General features: G+C 33.1%; 1 long non-coding RNA gene across 1 annotated transcript; it reads right to left on the minus strand.

Annotated features, from left to right (window-relative positions):
* Positions 1–5,482: 5,482 nt before the first annotated feature.
* LOC139502037 (uncharacterized) lies at positions 5,483–11,494 on the minus strand. The gene is made up of 3 exons (XR_011658717.1): positions 11,364–11,494; positions 6,805–6,973; positions 5,483–5,702 (listed from the first exon to the last, which is right to left on the minus strand). It is a non-coding gene; the product is annotated as an uncharacterized lncRNA (long non-coding RNA).
* Between the last annotated feature and the right edge of the window lie 4,649 nt (positions 11,495–16,143).

Below are 16,143 nucleotides of genomic sequence, written 5' to 3' on the forward strand. Positions count from 1 at the left end.
GCATTTCGACTATAGCCAGAAAACTAACTTTAATTAAAAAAATTTAAAAAAAAGCACCACAGAATGAACATACATAGGATGACTCTAAAGCGGTGATAGATAAGCAGATTCTTTTAACAAGAATATTTTGCCCCACATTGCACAGCAGTTACATTGACAAGCCATGTCAGTTTCTATATCTTATAGAGTTACCCTCTGTTTTAGTTTATTACCCGTATTTGTTTTTGCTTAATGGAATAATAGCGGTATACTATTGTTGTCTTTATTTATACAACAGAAAGAAGCAACAACCATGGATCTTTTCTTCATAATTTTTCGGCGGATCCATGATTCTAGAAAGTGGTCGAATTACCAGAAATATATATAAACCACAAAACATTTTGGATGATGTTATGCAAGAATTATATTTTGTTCTATCAAAAGGTGGCACGGTACGGCGAAAGACAATACACGCCTACTTAAATCCATTTGTGCGCGAGACCCGTATTGCTTACAAAGTATTATTTGGGTATATGTATTAACAATAAACTCATCTTAGAAAACAGGATTAAAATTTATATTTACGCCAGACGGGTGTTTTGTCTACAAAAGACTCATCAGTGACATTCGAATCAAAATTGATAAAAAGGCCGGCCAAATAAAGTACCAAGTTGAAGAGCATAGAGGACCAAAAATTCCTAAAACAAGCATTTTGTGTGATTTTGATTTTATTGTCATCTTTTATTAATGATTAATTTTTTTAATGTTTGATATATTTCTCAGATCAATTAATGTTAGGTATAATCAAATCATAATCAAATATGTTTATTTCCTAATCAAAGGGCCCTTATAGGCATATTAATTACAAACAAATACAATATGTGTTGTATTGAACGATTTTAAGGTGTATATATCTTATGCATTGATTGTTTCATCCGTCCTTTCGCCTCATTTTCATGATTCATTGACAAATGCTAAATTACTGCGGTTTGGCCCGTTAACTGATACTACTACCAAGAGGTCAATAAAATTTTGTGTATGGAATAATTGTAAGGTGCACATACCTGCATTACTTGAACTCAATAATTAGTATTCCGGATTTATTGGTCAATGTTATGTTATGGTTCTCGTTGTAATGTTTGCAAGATGTACAACTCTCTCTGGCATTTACAAATCCATCTGACCTTGATTGATGTCATGTTAATGGTACAAAAGTCAATGCTAAAATTTCATGGTTATCATCTTCAACAATAGCAATGTCATGAGTATAAAAGACAATTGTAGCATGTTTATTTTTGGAAGTACTACAGAGAGGTCCAAAATACATATTAAATTGTAAGACAACTTTTTGTTGTAAATCCGATCATGAAATGGATAGTTCATAAAGGGTGCTCGCAAAACGGAAGTTGTTCTGGTGTCAGATGTGCTCTGCGTAAATCTAAGAGACCATTGCTAAATGTATGAACATTAAAGCATATCAACAAATTCTTGAACGTGATAGGTCTATAAACGTCTATATTTTTACACTTCTATTAACCATGTTGCTGAAACTACTTCTGGTGCTTCTGTGTCTATACTACATGGATGCCCCATCCGCATTATCATTTTCTATGTTCAATTGACCGTGAAAATGGGGGAAATCTCTAATTTGGCATTAAAATTAAAAAGATCATAACATAGGAAACATGTGTACTAAGTGGCAAGTTGATTGGACTTCGGCTTCATCAAAAACTACCTTAACCAAAAACTTTAACCTGAAGCGGGACAGACGAACGGACGGACGAACGGTCGATATACTAGAAAACAATATGTCCATAAATGAGGCATATAAAATAACGAATTAAAATGAACTGGTTTCGAAGTATGAGTATTAAACACATTTGGTATGCCACCGCCGTTATGCGATTTGGGCATTTAGTCTTGTCCTTGTCCTTGTCCTTGTCCGTCCAGTCCATCCGTCGTGTACGTTCCCAGAACTAGTTTAAACCTGTCTCACCCAAATGTTATAAATCTTACCTTTACACACTGCTAAAAGAGGGACAAAAGATACCAAAGGGACAGTCAAACTCATAAATCTAAAACAAACTGACAACGCCATGGCAAAAAATGAAAAAGACAAACAAACAACAGCACACATGACACAACATAGAAAACTAAAGAATAAACAACACGAACCCCACCAAAAAACTAGGGGTGATCTCAGGTGCTCCGGAAGGGTAAGCAGATCCTGCTCCACATGTGGCACCCGTCGTGTTGCTTATGTGATAACAAATCCGGTAAATAGTCTAATTCAGTAGGTCACATTCATGAAAGGGAAGGGGATTATAGTTACGACGTAAGGAACATATCCGATATATTTGTGAAACGGTTATTCCATAAAGGTCAACCAACTCGTGATGGCGTCCGTAAAATTGCCAATTTCTACAAAAAAAGATCATATTTGAAATTGAATGGCGTCTCTTTTACCGTTCTTGAGCAATGCCCCTTTATGAATGGAAAAGAATAAGCGCTAAATCGGTCGTTTTCGGTCTCTACATTTAGTTCGCCTTCACCAAATGTTATTGAATAACAGTTACTACACAATGTTAATAAACATAAAACACAGATCAAGTTTGAAATAAGGTGTCGTCACTTTTACCGTTCTTGAGTTGTGTCCATTTATTGCCCAATTACTAAAACGAAAAAAAAAACAACGTTCCCAAGTAAGTGATTCAATCTTTTTTGCTTATTTTTCAAATAAAAACCATATTGTTAAATTGCTGGTGTTCAATATTTTCCAGCGGATATCAGAATAATTGATCACTTTATGGTAAAAGTATGAAACTTGGCATAGTGAAAGATTAAGGGGTATAGACAAAATTCAGATATGGAGCCACGAAAAAAAAAATCCAATATGGCCGCCAAATTCAAGATGGCCGACATAAGTATAACATCATTCATTTGATGAAGACTTCCAATTTTAATGAGTTCAGAAGATGTCACAAACTTAATGAAATACAATTAAGATATGTCAGTTATTATTTTCGTAAACCTTATAATAAAGAAATCATCAAAATGGCGTCCAAATTCAAAATGGCGCGTCAAAGTGTCTAAGTTTGAAAGTATTCGTAAGTGTACATTATCATTGTGTGATAGAAAGTTACCAAATCCGTGAAACTGATCATTTGATATAAATACAGGCCTACAGTGTTTCAACAATACATAGGTGCAAAGATTATATTTCCAAAATTGCAGCAATATTCAAAATGGCGCCGTTTAACATGTCAAAATTTTACGTTTCTTTTTAAATATGGTATAAAAATGATTAAAAAATACTTGATCATTTTTTCAATACAAGCACGTATATACAAACATATTATTTTATGTAATAAGTGACATAAGCTATGAAATAAAAATGGTCGATTCAACTCAAAATGGCGTCTTTGACGAGTTTTTTCCCCCCCACAGTTACAGGTAATAACCTTAGAAAATTTTACAATTTTCCTGAAATGAAAAAAAAACAACAACATATGCAGTATTTAATTCTACAAAGAGAATTTACTTTTTAGAAATGAGGTAAGAAATAAAAAAAAACTCCCAAGTAGCTATTTAACATAAACATAGATAAAAATTATAATGACAATATGATCAAAATGCAGGAAAATCGAAATAAAGCACAGTGACTCAATCAGTTTCTCTTTCACAGTCCGTTTAGCAGTTACATATTGCTGTGCATTTTAATGCTGCTTTCAAGCATTTACATGCTCCTCGACATCATTTCTTACAGTGGATGAGATCTTGGCATGACATTGAAGCGTCAGCAAGCACAGACAAGAATGGTACCCAAGTACCATCAAGTTTTTGCCAACCAAATAAATCTGGTGTTGGCATACTTGGATTTGCACCTAAACAATTGCCCCAAATAACACTACCTTGGTAAGCTGTATGTTGAAGAAGTTCATCACGTGTTGGTGGGATATTGTCAATTGTTCTTGTCTTCTGTGTGAATAACTATTTTCTTAACTCATTCATCGTATAATTTGTACTAGACCGATCATACAAAAGCACAACATACCGTTCTATTACTTTTAACACTTTTAAAATTTCCACTTCATTTGGATTCTCAATAACCTGAAGAAATGCTTCTGAAAACTCCTCATATACGGACCATGTGTCCCAAGCTGATTTCTTACCTTTCCCAGAAAAAGCTGAGACTGTGTCACAACCGGTAAAGGCATGACACAGTGAAATGACTTTCGATTCAATGGTCCTAGGACAAGGCACCATCCATGAACTTATATATCGGAAGTTCTTCCTAGTGCCAAAACCTATCCACAGCTATTCAATCTGCAGTCTGTTTGGAATGATTCTTGGAAGGATAATATTTGTTCATGATGAGGTTTATTAGATTCGTTAGTGTATACAAAGCATTTTGAAATTGGTGGCCATTATGGAATTATTTGTATTGTTCCATATTCAGAAAAGATTAATTATCATCATAACTAGCAATATGCAAAGTTTTGTGTTTTTATTTTCAAATGATAAATTATACTATATTTTTAGACTCTGCTTTATGACTGTTGGCGGCCATTTTGAAATTGGCGGCCATTGTGGAATTTTTTTTTGATGGCTCCATATCCAAAAATATTTATAAACATCATAACTAACACTGTGCAAAGTTTCATGCTTTTACCACAAAGTGATCAATTGTCCCAAAATATTGGACTTAGCTGCTGGACTATATTGTTTCACTTTGGCTAAAAGGTTTCAGTGATAAAGATTTTCGTAAAAGTAAATGAACAGCGACAGAAGCAAAATGCTTATTTAACCCCTCGTCCAGGTGAGCTAAAAATCTGTGATAATGAATTTTAATTCGAAATCACAAATTACAAAAAAAATGTGATAACTAACTTCACAAATTCGTTATCACGGATTAGTTATACCAAATACCAAAAAAAATAATAACGAATTTAGTTCGTAATAACGAATTACAAAATCTGTTATAACGATTTCCACCAATTCGTTATCAGAAATTAAATCTGTAAAAAACGAATAATAGAATTCGTGATAACGATATAAATTCGTGATTTCGAATTCAAATCATATTTTTGGCAGGTCCTAAATTGGCGTCCGTAGTTTTTGGCTATTTTCAATTAACAATATTAACCGCTGCTACTAGCATATCAAACTATTGTGGATATCGGTATATCCTCAAAGTGAATAAACTCATCATAGATACGAGGACGCGCGTTTCGTCTACAAAAAATTCCAAAAGTGACGCTCGAATAAACAAAATATTAAAAAGCCAATAAAGTACGAAGTTGAGGAGAATTAAGGACCAAAAACTCCTAAAAGGTTTTGCCAAATACAGATAGAAAAGCCTTATTATTTCAAAAGTTCGAAATTTTGTTAACAGTTAATTTATAATTATGAACATATCAATGATAACCCAAGTCAACACAGAAGTGCTGAATCCTGGGCTGGTGATAACCTCGGGGAAATAAATCTTCACCAGCAGTCAGAATATCAAAATAATATTTATTTAAATGTTTTGTATATTTGCTGATTGTAGTATAAGAACAATCCATAACTTTTTTAGTAGTATATTTCATGTCACATTGTGTTAGACTCCAAGATATCTTTCACAGCAGCAATAGTTTGCATAAGGAGTTGTCGAATCGCAACCATATAATGTATAGTACATAGTCGTGTTGAAGCTGTGAATGGTTTCAAAACAGTGATATCTAAAAAAAAAAATAGATAAAAGTTAACACTGTTAATTTATATGTTAGGTAAATGAACATTTAAATCGTAATGGAGCAATTAATGGTTGATTGATTGATTGATTGTATGTGCTTTAACGTCATTTTAAAGCGCCATTTCGGGCTATTTCGTGGCGACCAGTTTTTATTGGTGGAGGAAGCCAGAATGGTCGGAAAATTCACCGACCTTCGATAAGAAAACTGACAATCTAGTCAATAGATTGGAGTCGAGTGCGTCCGAACGGGCGGGGTTCGAACTCACAACATCATTGTTGATTGGCTAGTGATTATAGTAATAGAACTTCTTAGACCAATTGGCCACCGAGGACCCGTGGAGCTATTAAAAGGCAGGATATATTAATATTTATATAAAGCAATCAATATGTTATTTTTTTTATAACGAGCTTTTTCTTAAGAGATTTCTTGAAATTCTAGTCATATTATATGTGAAGTTGACTATTAGTGTCCTGATACCTCCCCAATTTGTGGATAGTTTACATGACAAGTGTTGATAGGTAGTGATAGTGTTTGCACTTTAAAAATTGACCATTTGCCGATTTTAAAAGTTGAAGTTTCATGTGTTCTCTTTAACATAAAGTATATTATCGCTATTTTACGAAATTTTCCTTGATTCTTGCTGACTGATAACTTCCTTTCCCAGCGGAGTCGAGTGATATGAAAAAGTATCGCTAGAAACTAAGGGCGCACGCACCCGTTGTCAGTGAAATTAAAACGTCGTCATAGGTAAAATAGCAATAAACAGATATTCTCATTTTCGCCGTTCCAGCTGAAGGGAGAAATCAATCTAGTTGAGATGATCAAAAATAATCTAAAATTATAACTTTAAAATCAGGATAAGTGATACATATGTTTGTCCAATATAGTTTTGATAGAAAATGTAGGTACGATATGGCAGTGAAAAATAATATCGAAGACACATATAGAAAATTATATAGATTTGTTTTTTCAGTGTGAAATGGCAAAATTCAAATATGCAGTTGCCAGAATCCTCTATTCTTAGTTATTGTACTATATATCAAACTTTCTTGACTTGCTAATGTCAAAACTTTTTAAGAATACTTACATTGAACCCATTTCTTTGTAAATATCTTTACATTTTTTTCATGAAAAGGAAAAGAAGAAGATGCTCTTCTAACAGCAGAAACTGACCCATAAATTTAACATGGTAAACTTAGCTTCTGCCTTGCAAACCCCAAGGGCAACTTCATCGTTGTAGTATGATGGTACAACTCCTAAAATAGATTAAAAGAAAAAAGTTTATTCTCTGTGTTAACCGATTGATTTGAGTGAAAATATCAAAAATTCATTGGTATGAAAAAGTCGGTGACTTAATATGCGTCTTATCAACCTTTCACCGTAATTATTTTTGTCAGTAATAGCTGAATTTTTTTTATTATTAACCGCACATATTTCGAATTTTAAAGTTAATTTTTTTGGCATATTAATAAAAAAAAAATCTAAATACATACAGCATTTACAATACTTTCCACGCAATAATTTTTTGTATTTGCTACTGGTAAAAAAAAATCATAGAAATTATGAGTTTTAAGTCTTTACGATTTGCACATTATTGTGCGGTCTTGGTTCGCATTACTTGTGCTTAATATTACACGACGGGTGCCACATGTGGAGCAGTATCTGCTTACCCTTCCAGAGCACCTGAGATCACCCCAGTTTTTGGCGGGGTTCGTGTTGCTTAGTCTTTAGTTTTCTATGTTGTGTCTTCTGTACTATTATTTGTCTGTTTGTCTTTATATTTTTAGCCATGACGTTGTCAATTTATTTTCTATCTATGATAAAATTGAGAATGGAAATGGGGAATGTGCCAAAGAGACAACAACCCGACCATAGAAAAAAACAACAGCAGAAGATCACCAACAGGTCTTCAATGTAGCGAGAAATTCCCGCACCCGGAGGCGTCCTTCAACTGGCCCCTAAACAAATATATACTAGTTCAGGGATAATGAACGCCATACTAATTTCCAAATTGTACACAAGAAACTAAAATTAAAATAATACAAGATTAACAAAGGCCAGAGGCTCCTGACTTGGGACAGGTGCAAAAATGCGGCGGGGTTAAACATGTTTGTGAGATCTCAACCCTCCCCTATACCTCTAGCCAATGTAGAAAAGTAAACGCATAACAATACGCACATTAAAATTCAGTTCAAGAGAAGTCCGAGTCTGATGTCAGAAGATGTAACCAAAGAAAATAAACAAAATGACAATAATACATAAATAACAACAGACTACTAGCAGTTAACTGACATGCCAGCTCCAGACTTCAATTAAACTGACTGAAAGATTATGATTTTATTCATATGAACATCAGGCACAATCCTTCCCGTTAGGGGTTTAGTATCATACCATCATAACATATATGAGAAGAACATAACCCGTGTCATGCCAACAACTGGTTTTTGAATAAATGTGTTTAGTTCCGATGCAAAGACCCTATAAGTGGATAGATATAGGAAGATGTGGTGTGAGTGCCAATGAGATCAATATTAACGCCAAAATATTCAATCTTTAATGACCTGACAACAGTATCGTAACTATATCCCTTCTTAATAAGTCTATTCAAAGGTTTTGTTAGTTTTTGCGGTGAATACTGACACCTTTGTGCTTTATAAAAAATATTTCCATAAAAAATTGGATGTGAAATACCTGAATGTATAAGAAGTCTGCATGTTGCGCTAGATTTACGAATGATGTCCTTATACCGATGATAAAATTTAGTAAATGTTTTGACTAGTTTGTGATATCGAAAACCCTGGTGTAATATTTTTTCAGTAATACATAAATTTCTCTCGTTAAAATCTAAAACATTGTTACATACACGAGCAAATCGTACAAGTTGAGATACATAAACACCGTAAGATGGTGACAAGGGAACGTCACCATCTAAAAATGAATAATTAACGATAGGAAATGAAAAATCATCTCTTTTATCATAAATTTTAGTATTCAGCTTTCCGTTAGTGATATAGATATCAAGAGATCGATGAAAGGGCAGTGGTCATTGTTAGTATTAGCTTTATTTAAAGTAAGTTCAACAGGATAAATTTCTTTAATATACATACTGAAGTCGTCATTATTGAGAGCCAAAATATCATCCAAATATCTAAAAGTATTATTAAATTTGTTTATCAGATGTTGTTTTGATGGGTCTTTGCTTATTTTTGTCATAAATTGTAACTTATAGCAATACAAAACAGGAGTTTGACTTCCCTCTGGTATCGTTCGTCTCTCTTTTTTATGTATGTCCCACATAAAACCCTTTCATAAATGTTGCGAATTAGAACCCAAACCCAAAACTTCTTTGGAGGTAAAGATTACTTGGTTCCTTCAGTCATTTATGTGACCACTTTGGGAATTTCATTCTCTAAAATCTCATATGAACGGTAGGTATTACTTTTCATTGGTTTTTACATTCTCCAAAATTTCTATTCACGAATGAAGCGTATGCAAAAACTGAATATTACTCATTTACTTTAACATTTCTAATTTGATATAAGTGCTATAAAAGAAATAATTATGTCATGCCATGCTCTATGCTCATTTTAACATGGTAAGACATAATATTTGTCAATATATTTAATAATACCAAGCGTTAGCGAGGTATTAAATGTTGGCAAATGTAATGCCTACCAATGGTAAAATGAGCATTCTTGTCCATTCGTTTTTGATGTGTTTTGTCATTTGATTTTATCATGTGATCATGGACTTTCCGATTAGACTTTCCTCTGAGTTCAGTTTTTTTGTGATTTTACTTTTTATAAAGCATGGCATGATAGATTTTTTTCGATTCTAATAGGAATATTTTGAAATTTGGTACATCAAAGCGGACCTAAAATACACACTCTAAATGTCGCCATTTGCATTTGAAGAACAAAACTTTATAGAAAATCAACAGTCTAACGATAATAAAAGAACAGACACATGTAAACTTACTTTTAGAATGTTGGCGTTTAATTTCCTAACGAGTAACACCCACAAATATCAAAATGTCCATATTGTGACTTCAATTACCACGGTGGGTATGGTTGTCCTGCGAGAGAACGTTCTGTGCTGGTGACTCGGTCCTGACGGGTGCTGGTGATCAATGAAAAAATGTAAACAAAGACGAAAATGATGATTTTTGACGTTTTCACTCATAAAAAATGGAAGAAAACAGTTGAGATTTTTCAATTTTGTTTTTTATGGGTTCATATGTAAACCATTAAAAAGTTGACCCTCTAAACTGTTTCAGTAAGCGTAACACAAAAATGCTCATTTTCAGAAAATCTAGAACTGAAAAAATAAAACAAAAATGCTCATAGAGTCCGCTTTCTATACCACAATCCACACGACAAAACTATTTTGTGAAAAAACATTGCAATTTATTAAAATTTAGCATTTTCTCAATTTATTCATGTCCTGATACTGTGCTGGTGGGTTCTGTCATTGTGCTGGTGGGTCCTGATACGGTGCTGGTGATTTTGGATAAGAAATTGGTCATATTTGAAACAAATGTTACAAAATCAATAAAATTGGGCAGATAATTGTTGTCAATAGGATCTATGACTCCTATTTTAGCTCTTGTGCATCCATTTGGCTGTTTAATAGGACTGTGTTTTCAAATGATCGTAACTTGTATTACATAATTACATAAAAGGGCAACATCTTTCGTCCAATATCAGATAACAATATATAGTATCTAAAATAAGAATAGTTTTGTTAAGATATTAAATGCCCCTTACATTGATGCTTCAACAATGATCAAAGCCCATGCCGCATAGACATGTTTGTTAGCGCTCCGCATACCCCTCCCCACTTCCACCCAACCAACCCTCCTCATTTCCTCCTTCATTGTTACAGTGGTGTACCAACACAACAATTTATCACATAAAATAATAACACAAAGACACACATTATTGAACAACGAATGCTCGCAGGTACTGAAAGCTAGTTCAAAGCCGCATTTTTAACTAATAGATAAACCATGTTCTCATATACAAAAATCCCAATCGTGTCGATTAAAAAAGGTTCAAAACTTAAGTTCACATTTTAAAGTTTGATGAAGCAGAACTTTAAAAGTGTACAGTGAATCTTGTGCTCACAACAGTTATTGTTAAGGAATTAAGAAGGTACCAAGAAATGTTTTACAGTTCAATTTAATGATCATGAATTGAAGGAAATGGTTTGGAAGTTTACATAGGACATATTTTTTGGCGAAAGACTTAAACGCTTCTTTGCATTATATAGTACAGCTCTTCTATAAAAGCATGCAAAAAAAAACTTTAATTGACTTGCTTGCTATGTTTGCTTGGATGTCCTAGGTCAGGAATCTGATGTACAGTAGTTGTCGTTTGTTTGTGTAATTTATACGTGTTTCTCGTTTCTCGTTTTTTATATAGATTAGACCTTTGGTTTTCCCGTTTGAATGGTTTTACACAAATAATTTTGGGGCCCTTCATAGCTTGTTGTTCGGTGTAAGTCAAGGTTCCGTGTTGAAGGCCGTTCATTGACCTATAATGGTTTACTTTTATAAGTTGTTATTTGGATGGAGAGTTGTCTCATTGGCACTCACGCCACATCTTCCTCTATCTATAAAAAAAGTACGAAATTGTATAAAATTACCTTTCAAACAGCAAAGGAATATCAGCACATTCCATAACATAGAAAAACATTGTGATCCACAGATAAATCAATAAACACAAGTACAGTATGTGATAAGTATATACACTCTCATATATACTATATACATATACTTCCTGGAAGGAAGTTCATCACTGACGTCCAACTTGTAATAAAACCAACTACGTCTTAAAATCACACAGGGTATTTCGAAAGACATGAACTTTCGTGAGTAGAACTAGAGGCTCTCTCAATTGTTATGGATCTATACCACAATTATGTTACCCATCATATGTGCCATCCGAGGATTGCATTTTCAAGATGGCTGCCATTGCCATGGACAATGCAAAATGCCCAAAAAAATATTTAAAAATTCCAAAATGGCCGTCACCAACACCCGGGGAAAATTTAACATGTACGCTATGGGAAAATTCATCAAACTTACATTTTCGTAAAGAGTAAATGATCAAACCTAATAAAACTTTATAGATATGTAACATGGCATGGTCAAGGTTATCATGGAAACAGTAAATATGTCAAAAATATGAAAATGCTCCTAAAATGATACTTTACTTAAAGGATAAATGACAGGAGCAGATGTGCTGTTTGAAATTGGAATTAACAAAATGCATGGCTGCTCATACCATGGCAATAGGTAGACGAGGGTCTATCTGCTAATGCTACTGAGCCATTGCAAATCTTGTTGATTGGTGTTTAATATTTCCTGTCTATTTATATTAAACTATCAACACCGACATTTTAATTTTTACGATAACAATGTTCAAATTACTATCATTTAGTGCGGTGACAGAAGTGTAAAAAGTCGTCTAGATCGCGAGTTTAATCTCCCCAAATAACACACGGCTAAAAATGGTCTTAACGTAAAGACAAATATGTCTTCTTTAGTTTTTGCCCTGTCGTCAGAATTTCGTACGGTCACATTTTTCTAAAAAGTCGTTTTAATGATTGGTAGTATATTGGAGAGTTTTAACCCCCTTTTTCAAAATGAAAAAAATGGGTATGTTTGCTTACATTTAATTGAAATAGTTTTTCCTGAAGCTATTTTTACATGTCAAAATATGCTATTCAGTATTTTATTTTCTTCTAATCTATAAAATTTGTGAAGTTCAGACTATTTAAAATTGAGGTAATTTTAATTGCAAATACAAACTTAAACTTTAGTTTCTTCTTCATAGTAGTTATATAAATTATCCCATAATATTTTAAGCATATAGTATTTAATAAAACTAATAAGTGATAAAAATTTCGGAACCAAAATATGAAAAAAAAACTTCAGAAATCAATGGAAAAAGAATGGAGTAAAAATCTTCAATTTCAACACGGAACTCAATCACTTGCCTTCCGTCCCATTTTGTGTATTAGTCAATAATTTGCTCTCAATAGGGAAAACGGTACTATTTATTCTGCCATAGGCGACAATGTTAACATTTTCTAAATTTACCACTTTTTAAGATAAAAACCTGGATAAAACAGTTATATGTTGTGTTAGTACTTTACTATTCTGTTTTAAAAATTAAAGCCAAATAGTATCATGACCAACTTCCAACGGAGCTTGTTTATGTTATCCATGCCCACCGTCATTTTGCACCAAATTTATGAAATTTTGCAAGTCTTTTCGAATAATTCTCTAGAAAATATTTCAATAGGTTTTAAAATTTATGTTGTAAATATACACACTGCAGTTATTCATAGATAAATAAAAAAATATATTGTACCCTTACATCCAATCACAGCGCTCCCAATTTGACTTCCTTCACCGCCTTGGGTACACAAAAGGCCAACCTAATGCTGGGAAAATTTAATACTACCATTTTCCCTCAAATGATATATGAAATTACTACCTTTTTTGCTATTATATGCACATATTTTCAATTAAAGTGCACTGATATATGCCATATACTATGTTTGTATATGTTTATATTCTATGTTTTTTTGTTATAAAGCATCAAATATACTTTGTCAGAAAAGTCTTATTGTAAAATCAAAATAACGACGGATAGTTTCAGTAAATATTCCGTGATATGTCAAGTCCTTTGCAACTTGCTCGATTAAGTCCAAAGAACAGACAAAAGTCGTTAAATTTTATGCAGTGAATAAAAAATATGCTAAAAAAACCTCGATTGAAATTATAAGTCAATTTACCAGTTTAGGGAAGTCGACTTTTGTATCTGCATTGCATAAAAGATTGGATGAGGGGAATATCAACATGTTTCATGCGATAGCTGTTACTTTGAAGAACTCCGTGCAGGAAGTTTGACGACATACAATTATCTGACTGTTGTCCGTCAGTTTTGGGTATTCAGTGTACACGTTCTAGAATGCAGTCGTTCATCTGGAGCGCTTGTATATTTTGTTGCAACAAAACATTTTAGAAAGATAAAAAATTACTCAAGTTTGAATCAGATGAGCGCATTAAAAATGTTTTATCCGTGTCAGATAAAGTTAAAGTTGAAATAGTTTCCCGTCCATCTTTTAAACTTCAAGCACTCTGTCATTTTGGTTGCATTACAAAATATTTGCTAAAAACGAAAAAAAATAAATCCAAACCCGCGGAAGCAGATATTTCAGAACACGATACTGCTTTTACTAATTCTATTTTGGCTATTGACAACGATTTAATGGTCATTCCTCATGGCACCGTTACTTGATAAATATAGATCATTTCTTCAGGCTGATTCTAATTTAAATATTCTACATGAAAAATGCAGTCTAAACTCATTTATTTCTATATAAATTCAGTTGTCAAACAACTTCAACAAGTTCAAGGCAAATATAACATATTATTTAGTAGCAAATTAACTATTTTAGATGCCATATAAGCTTCTAGTCAATTGAAAACCGACCTCAAAATCTCAATGTCAACTGTAATAGACACAAATAACGGACAGATATTTAATTCCGCTGCAAGTTTACTTAGAAAAGACATCGAAACTCTTAAGAAGACTACCCAACTTTGGATGAATTGTTTCTTTCTTCTCAATTCAGTCAATGCCTTCGTATTTATTGCAATTCATTCTATGGTTACTCAATGAAACTGCATACAGCCAAGACTATTCTCAGGAAATGGCACCAGAGAAATTGTGGAAATGCATAGCAATTGTTGAGGCAATCTTTTTTATTTTACTCCTTTTCATTTAGGATTGGCTTTACAAATTTTTAAATGTACCGTGAGTTTGGTTCAAAACACCTTGTTGAAACATTGAATGCCAATGAATTTTATGCTTCTTAAAATAAAGTGCGACGCTATCTAATGCGTTGCCAACCATGAAATTCAGCGAATTCAAGATAGTCTGTACTTCTCGTATGATGTTTCCCCAGCATCTTTGCAGACAAGCATATGGATGCCATCACACCTACCTAAACCCCCTTATAGATCTCTGTTAAATCTTGAATGAATTGATAGGGATGGTTTGAAGCTGGTAATTTTTAGGAACAAATGTCTTCGGACTTCCTACAATACCTTGTCTGTACTTGTAAAGAAAAACTCAAAATAACGTGTTTGCTTTGAGCAGAACCTTTCATGTGCAGACCTGTGGCCATGAGTGAAATGTGTAGAAATATTAAAACATTTCAAAATGTTAGAAATTATTATAAATTAAGGAATTTATCTCCCTCATGCAAAGCTCTGATTCATTTCACGGATTTGGCTATACTTTTTGGAACTTTTGGATTACAGCTCTTCATCTTTAATATAAGCTTTGGATTTCACATATTTTGGCCACGAGCATCACTGAAGAGACATGTATTTTCGAAATGCGCATCTGGTGCAGAAAAATGGTACAGTTATTGTTATTGTGACAGTTGATGAAAATGAACATGTTGGAGATAAGGGTTGATTTGGTATAAAACTTGTTGCACTGGTACACACGAATCCAGTCCCGAGGTTAGGGGATTGTTGGCGTGCCCTTAAAAAAGTTTAATCCCGCCACTATCTGTATGGGTCAGTTTTAAGTTACGAGACGGTAATGCAGTGTTTGTCGTTTGTTTCTATATACTATATTGGTTTCTTTATTATTTATTTTGTACATTAATCAGGCCGTTAGATTTTTTGTTTGTTTTACATTATTCGTTTCGGGAATTGAAGACTTTGCAGTATGACTTTTACTCATTGTTGAAACCCGTACGGGACCTATAATTGTTTTATGTCTCATTTGGTCCCATTTGGAGAGTTGTCTTATTTGCAATCATATCACATCTTCTTCTTTTATATGGAATACATTTGAAGTCTGTGGTACGTTGCAAGGGTAAAAAGAGGGGATATAGTTACAAAACCTATAATGTAATAGATATTAACCAGAGTTAAATACACAACAAAAGATAATACTATGGTAGCAGTAATAATTGTGGAAAAAAAAAGAAAAAGAAACGAGTAGTCTATAAAAAAAACCTGAAGTATCCGCAAATTCAATTTGAGGTCGTATTTGACTGTAGTGTTCTATGGCTTTGGTTTGATACCTCACCCACTATGATAGTTTAAAAAATAATTTTAAAGTATTGTCCTGCATGACACTTGATTTTTACCTGAAATTGATATTTTTCTAAGGTTTAGGTGCTCTTAACATTTTATAGGTTGAAAACTTGATTTTTTGAAGTTTTGTTTATATAACGTCGTTTTAGGATTTTTTTTGATAAAAAAAATCTCAATGATTAAGGTTTATGTATAACAACAAACATTACTAAAGCCAAAACAGCATCATTTGTATTTAGGTAGAGTTTAGAAATAGAAAAAAATGTCAAAATTGAAACCCACCCAAATTTTCAC

Source organism: Mytilus edulis, chromosome 13 (assembly GCF_963676685.1).
Source record: "Mytilus edulis chromosome 13, xbMytEdul2.2, whole genome shotgun sequence".
Lineage (NCBI taxonomy): Eukaryota > Metazoa > Mollusca > Bivalvia > Mytilida > Mytilidae > Mytilus > Mytilus edulis.